Raw genomic sequence first — 7,160 nt, 5'->3', positions numbered from 1 at the left:
GCCGAGCCGGCAGGGAATATCGGAAATCTCGGGATTTCTCATTAATACTCCTCATCAACAAGCTCTTAACTAACCGAGAGTCCTTATGGGTATCCCTCGAGGGCCGAGAAGAGAGCACCGCTCTCAGGGGCCCTTCTAGCTGCAAACTACTCGGCCGCCTATTTCGTGGGCGCTGTACCCCAAACTGTCACCAAGTCACTTATCTGCGCTTCACCGACGGTAGTTTTATCACTCACCCTGTCAGTGTAGCCGACCTCTTGAATGTTTACTTTGCCAGCTGCCACTTAGCTCCTTCTCCCAAGTTCAATTCTACAATCTCCGCCTCATATTCCACCTCTCTACAACAGAGTAACCGCCCGTCCCTGAGCAGCTTGACCATCCCCTAGCTGATGTATCAGCCCTTCTACAAACCCTTAAAGACTCCGCCGTGCCGGGAGGCGACGGCATACTGGCGCACGTCCTGAGATATGGCGGTCAAGATGCGAAAACCCTTGTCCTAAATCTTCTTACTCACTCAGTCAACTCTGGAATCGTCCCATCTCAACGAAGACAAACTGTTGTTCGCCCTCATTTTAAATCCGGATCCAGGCAAACTGCTTCCAATTACAGAGGGATCCACCATACCCCTCTTTTAATGCGAACCCTCGAACGTCTGGTGAAAGGCCCGTTAATCAGGTTTCTCCTAGCTAAAAACGCCATAGATGATCGACAGTACGGATTCCTATCTCGAAAATCCGTAAATGGCTGCCAGCTTCACTTCTTTGAGACCGTCACTGCAGCTTACGACGCTAGATACTCTATTGTAACTGCCTGGACATCCAAAAAGCCTTCAACCAGGTCCCCCAAGCCTTCTTACTACAAAAACTTAGCACCTTTGGCATCACTGGAATCTTCCTTCAGTGTTTTGACTTCTATTTATCAGACAGGAGGCAAATGTTGCAAATCGGGGACATACAATCATCTCCACTACCGATCACTAGCGGAGTCATCCAATGAAGCGTACTAGGCCCCATCCTTTTCTTACTGTACATCAATGACGTCTTCTGCGCCATATCACACGGTAAGGATTTCCTCTTCGCGGACGATATAAAAATCGCGTACACATTCCCCACCTCTGCAAAAGCTCTCGCCTTTCATCTGATTAATTAAAACTTAGATTCACTGACTCGCTGGTCAAACGACTCTGGCCTAAGCTTCTCCTCCACAAAATCCTGTATAACTTCCTGCCGCTGTTCTCTCCCGGCTGATACTTTCACAATTAATGGAAATTCTATTACCCATTCCACAGAGATCAAAGATCTCGGCCGCAGATACTCCTGTACTTTCATCTTTTCCCACCAGTTGCAATTTCAGGTTGCAAGAGCGCGCAGGCTCAGTTTTTTAATACTGCGCTCCTGCCACCTTCCAGATACGACGGTTGCAATCTTCAAGCTATGCGTACAACCAGTCGTGGAAGTCAGTACCACATTATCCTCCCTTTACACTCAAAGCTGTAGACTGGCAATAGAAAGCGCCCAGCGGTCATTTACGAAAAACCTTTCCCCGGTCGTACCCCCTCTCTCACCGCTCCCGCTGTCAAATTCTAGGCCACGAACCACTATGGCTCAGACGGTTAAAATTGAATCTAGCTCTCTTACACCTTTTGCTGCATAAGAACGCCTTTATAGCAGGGGCTAGACAAAGCATAAACTCACAACCTTGCTGCAGACTCCGAAACTCCTGCAATCTCTTAGTGTGTCTCCCAGCCCGCACAAACCTACGCCACTACTTCTTTCTAGTTTATTACGCTCGCATCTGGAACAGCCTTCCTGAGCAGCTGCGAAGCATCACGCATCACCATGCTTTTTCTCAGTCTGTAGACAAATTCCTTACCTGTGAAACTGCTGCCGCCTTACTTAATACTCAACTACCCTCTGACCTCCTCTACGAATCAACTCCAGTACGCATATGAGTTAAGCGACGTTACAGTTAGTGGGCAAGTAAAGAATCCAGATATCATTTCTTTTCATCCTCTTGAACCGCTTTCAGCTAATAAAGGACTTTAGTGTCATCTTGATCTAAATATGCAGCGTTACTGGCCTGGTTGTTTTCTTTTGTTCCTTCTCCACNCCCGTACCAACTTACACCTCGTACTAGTCTAGTTCCTACACCGGACTACTCTATAAACTCTGTCTAGCGTCTATTGTTCTCGTCCAAACTCTACTGACAAAAACCAAATCAAAATTAGCAATTTCTCCCCCAAATCACTGCACGACTTAATCACCTACCAATTCTAATTATGCCGTGTTACTGGCCTGGTTGTTTTCTCCTACCCCAGATTACTCTATCAGCTCTGTCTAGTAACTGGTGCTTTCAGTCTAAATCTAACTGATAAAAACCAAACCAAGTTAGATTTATTTCTTAATTTCATTATCAGAGCGCATCCTGCGCTTATATGTATCCATTTGATGATTCGTTCCACCAAGCACTCCCACACACCATATCGCGGAACGCTTCTGCTCGACGTGGCAGCCCACACCAACGCTCCGACACCATTTAGCCATGGTCCAATCAGCGTGCGCGTCAACATTCCAGGCCCACCATCTCAGTGACAATGCCATTTCACTTCTCCTCCGCGACTTGCCTCTACCATCGTGTGTATGCTGTTTGCGTGTTCAAATCGACTGAGCTGTCTCTACTGTCCTTGCTCCTTCCGACCAAAAAATGGTGGCTGGGGTATTTAATAGTGCACAAACCGCACTTATGAATGCTTGGATGGTTTTCCACCTTGAAGATCTGGTAGCATGCACGAGGGGAAAAAACCTCGTGTGGTGGACGGGTACGCCTTGCAGGCAGGGTCGCCTCGTTACGTTGCACCATGGTGCGTTCGTATGCCAGCCACCCCTCCAGTGGCACGGGTGCATCGCCCATCGCCGGTGGTTCGGAGTCTGGCCTTTAACTTCAGGAAATCAAAAAGTACTGCTGACTTCTGTTTGTTGCTCGGCCGAGTTATGCAACTGGGAATGCCATAAACCACAGATTGGAAAAACTGGCCTTTCATCTGTAAAAAAATTAAGAAGATCACTTAGAATGGCCCGAAGATACTCTGCAATGCCCATGGCCTAAATCGGCGAGCACAGTTGCATCTGCTTTCGTCACAACAGAGGCTACACCACACCAAAGCCCATTCCGTCATCCAAACACAATACGTCTACTGGCCACTCCCAGTGGTAGACACGAAATTCTCTCCACTCCCGCCAGCCTTCATGCATCTGATTCCCGTACCACGCTTCCACGCGCTTTTATTGGCTTTTACTAGACTCCTTGCAATGCAATATCGTATGTTGGCAAACTCAACCCTTGGTCGCTAGCCTCCTAAGTACGAATTTATCTATTTCCTTCTCCATATGATCACTTGTCATCACCCTAATTGCAGCAGGTGTGAAGTTTTTTCCCCTGTGTTTAGTAATGCATATTATCTCATTTTATCTCCCTACAAATTCACCATGTTTTGCGAATCTCCTCCCATCGCATCATCTTCGCAAGCTTTGAACGTCGGAAGCGCCCGTTTTGGACGACCTGGTTAGCGGACTTCCACTCCATCTGGCCAATGATCTACAACCCCAGGATCACCAGGCGGACCAAGAAAACCTACAATCCCATGTTGGTTTCGTTCCATCCTGTTTCCTCGACCAGGCTGAAATCAATACCGCTGCCCAATGGACTGCACATCCCAGCCGAATCATCTCAAATGTGACGTCCGTCACGGGGCTGTCCAAAAACTGAAGCATATCAGGCCAATGATGGCATGGCACTGCCATACTCAGTTCGACAGCGCACCCGCAACTGTTCCATTCATCCTCCCAACCAAGCCCTCTTTCCTATCCGTTTTATTGGCCCCAACTACCACCATGACGTTCATTCCAACCTGTTGGACTACCCGTTCGAATTCAACCATTTCTGTGTGCCCATCCAAACCGACCCCTTCACCCGACTTCCCTACAACAGTGCAACCAGTGAGTCTGCTTGTTCTCTGATTGCACCATAGTTTGGAGACTAATCCTGCCATGGTTGCCCAATTCAAATTATCCCATCTCGACCTCCACTTTTGCTTGTTGCGACTCCGGTCATTTACTCAACCGCCCAAGGTCACTCATGGCCAGAAATGGTTTTTTAGTTCATATCAGCCGACTGAGTCTTTGAATTAGTCGGACCTCATGCCTATTATTCCCTCCAAGTTGCAAAAGAAACACACTTTTATTATTTGATCAGATACTTCCCACTGTTTATGACATTGTCCCCTTTTCGCTCAATCCCCACTACCCACGTACCCCCCTGTCATACCTCAGCCTGACTGTAAACGCATGATCATGCCAGACGGTATGCCACCCACAAGTTGGGAATATACATTATTATTGACATTATTATTATTCCCGGATATATGGATGATCGCTTATGGTCTTCTATGAAAGCTTGCATTAAGTCACCTGGAGTTGAATAATTTTCACCTTCTTAAAAATTTCTAATGCAGTTAACTAGATAGCAGACGTCATGCTTCTGTTGAAGAATGAACGTTTTTCAAAGTTCGATCTGCATTTTGAAGACCAGGGGGCATACGCGCGAATTCGGAAAGACCAAATGCTGTTGTAATGGAATGTAGAATGCACGTATGACATCAAGTTTGGAGAAAATGTTTGTGTGGCACTAGGTATTTGCAAAATCGAGGATATGTGGGATGGGATGCCTGTCTGGGATGGTGGCTTTATTGAGAGAACTGTAATCTCTACAGGGTCTCCAATCACCTTGGGATTTCTTGGGTACCATATGTAGGGGATGACGACCAGTGGCTCCATGAAGTGCGGATGATGCTGAGTTGGAGCGCGTGATAAAACTCGTGTTTTGCGATATGGAGCTTATCCGGAGGAATTCGACGGGGGTAGTATGGACAGGTAAACCCTTTGTCTGGATGTGGTGGGTGATGGAATGAGCGACCGGTTGAGTGTACTGAGACGGATGAGTAAGGATAGGAAACCCCCTAAGTATGGCAGCAAAATGAGAATCAGGTAAGATAACTCGGATACCTGTGGATGAATTTGAGGCACTGGTTTCGTTGACTGGGAGGGAAGTTAGCATGTCCAAGAGACGTTTGTGTCGAACATCGACGGGTTACTCTAGTGGGGGAATAGTGTGGTGTTTTGTATCTTTATTTGGCTTCCATCACAACATTACTTATTTTTTCTTTCGCATAACCATTTTTCGGTTGAATACGAAAATCTACAAAAACACGCACTTGCACAGTTTCACGCAATATGAACGAGGTCGCGTGCTCCGACCCTCTCTTCTGATTTGCTCGCGCTTACGGTGGTGATTAACGAATCTCGTGTGATACCTCTGGTATCGCAACATTTCGGAATCCGTTGTACGTGTGAACTGTTCACATATGTGAATCTCCTGGTTTGAGGCAATTGGGTTCACGACCGCTGAAGCTGCACTACCATCTTAGTGGAACAAGCATGGTGAAGGAACTCGACGGTCACCAAACGGGTGCTCCCAGGGGGCTGATACCTGCGATGGTAAACTGAGGTGCCCTTTTCATCAGGCGATGCGGCTCCCTATTGTATATTGTCCCCTGTTGTACGTGATCAGTCGGCCCCAAGCTGTATAAAATAATGCTCCGAGATGTTCCATAGCTTTCTCTCCAGCATTCACCGATTGCAGGCTACCGCAGTGGAGTGCATCCATGAAAATTGTCCTCGAGTCACGGCCGTCACTTTTCAATTGCCTGCGTAAACAAACAACTGGCGTTGAACAGACTTCAGGCTCTTTAACACGGAAAAGCCACGAGCGTCATGAAGCAGCAGGCTGTTTAGAGCTCGATGTCTGCGACGCTTGACGTGTTGGTGGTCTGAGACGTTACCCTTCAACCAAGATAGCTATCTAGGGACAGAGAGTTTGGCTTCGTGACTTCCAGATTAGTCGAAATGACTGCTGGCGCGCAAAGAATAGTATATGAAATCACCTTAACTTTTGCAATGATGAACCTCGTCCAATGTGCGATAATGATCTCTGGGCTTGGTTTCAAGTTGTGCGTATGTGATTATTTTTGTTTGCCGCCTGGCCTCTGGCGTAACCAAAAAGCGCGCCGGTGTGCCAGCCAAACAGGCGCAAAGAAGACAATGAGTTGGACCAGGTGCAAAATCCCGGCATAATGTGTCCCGGAAGTCATTGTGGTTCACACTTTTTTCCTTCTAAGGGGAGCAAACTTGCAGCTGTAAGCTAATAGCACAATATTGGCATTAATGTTTCCCAAACACCAGTTGAGCGGAAAGGACAATGGTAAATAATAATGATGATAATGATAATGTTAATTCCTAACCAGCAGGTGGCATACTGTCGGGCATGATCATTCGATTACAGTCAGAATGGTGAGTTTCTGGATGATCCATTACACGATGATAGCAATGTGCTTTCCGAGCTGGGGCCGATTAGATCACTTTCTCCGACGAAGGCGATTAGGGCCTGGCTACACAACAAGTGAACTGTTTGCAAATTACCGGAGTCTCAGGGAAATTAGGACTGTAGAATGGATGCTTGCCAGCAGATTCACAGTTATCTAGCCTTAAGGTTTTTGATGTTCCACCAGCGCCGAGGCCAGTTGATCCTCATACTATGTAATAATTATGAAACAACACAAAGGTATTTGTCATCTGGGACATTCTTGAAAGTTGTATACCAAAGCAAGATGAGGAACGAAGAGCGGCTTGCGCCAGTCGTGGAACGATGACGACTGCTAATCTGCCGAATTCAGGAGTAGAGTGCGGCAATGCTGCGCCCATTCTCTTGCGTGATTTGGTTAGGTTTAACCGCAGTTGCGTGTTAAGTGGATTTGGAGCGGGTATTTGGCCAAATCCACGACCTCAGTATCATAATAATAATAATATTTATTCCCAACTAGTGGGTAGCGTACCGTCGGGCATGATCATAGCATTACAGTCAGGATAAAGGCGTGACTGATGGGGTTTGTGTATAATGGGAAAAGGGAAAATGACCTAAACAGTACACCTTATTGGAGTAGAGTTTATCACACCTTAGGTGGCATGGGTAGGAATCCAAAATTACAAGGTCTCTTTATGTCCTATGGAGAGCATATCAGATGGCACGAGATCTGAACGTTGAGGTTT

The sequence above is a fragment of the Opisthorchis viverrini genome (genome assembly GCF_000715545.1).
Source record: "Opisthorchis viverrini unplaced genomic scaffold opera_v5_105, whole genome shotgun sequence".
Classification (NCBI taxonomy): domain Eukaryota; kingdom Metazoa; phylum Platyhelminthes; class Trematoda; order Opisthorchiida; family Opisthorchiidae; genus Opisthorchis; species Opisthorchis viverrini.
This window is presented reverse-complemented; position numbering follows the sequence as displayed.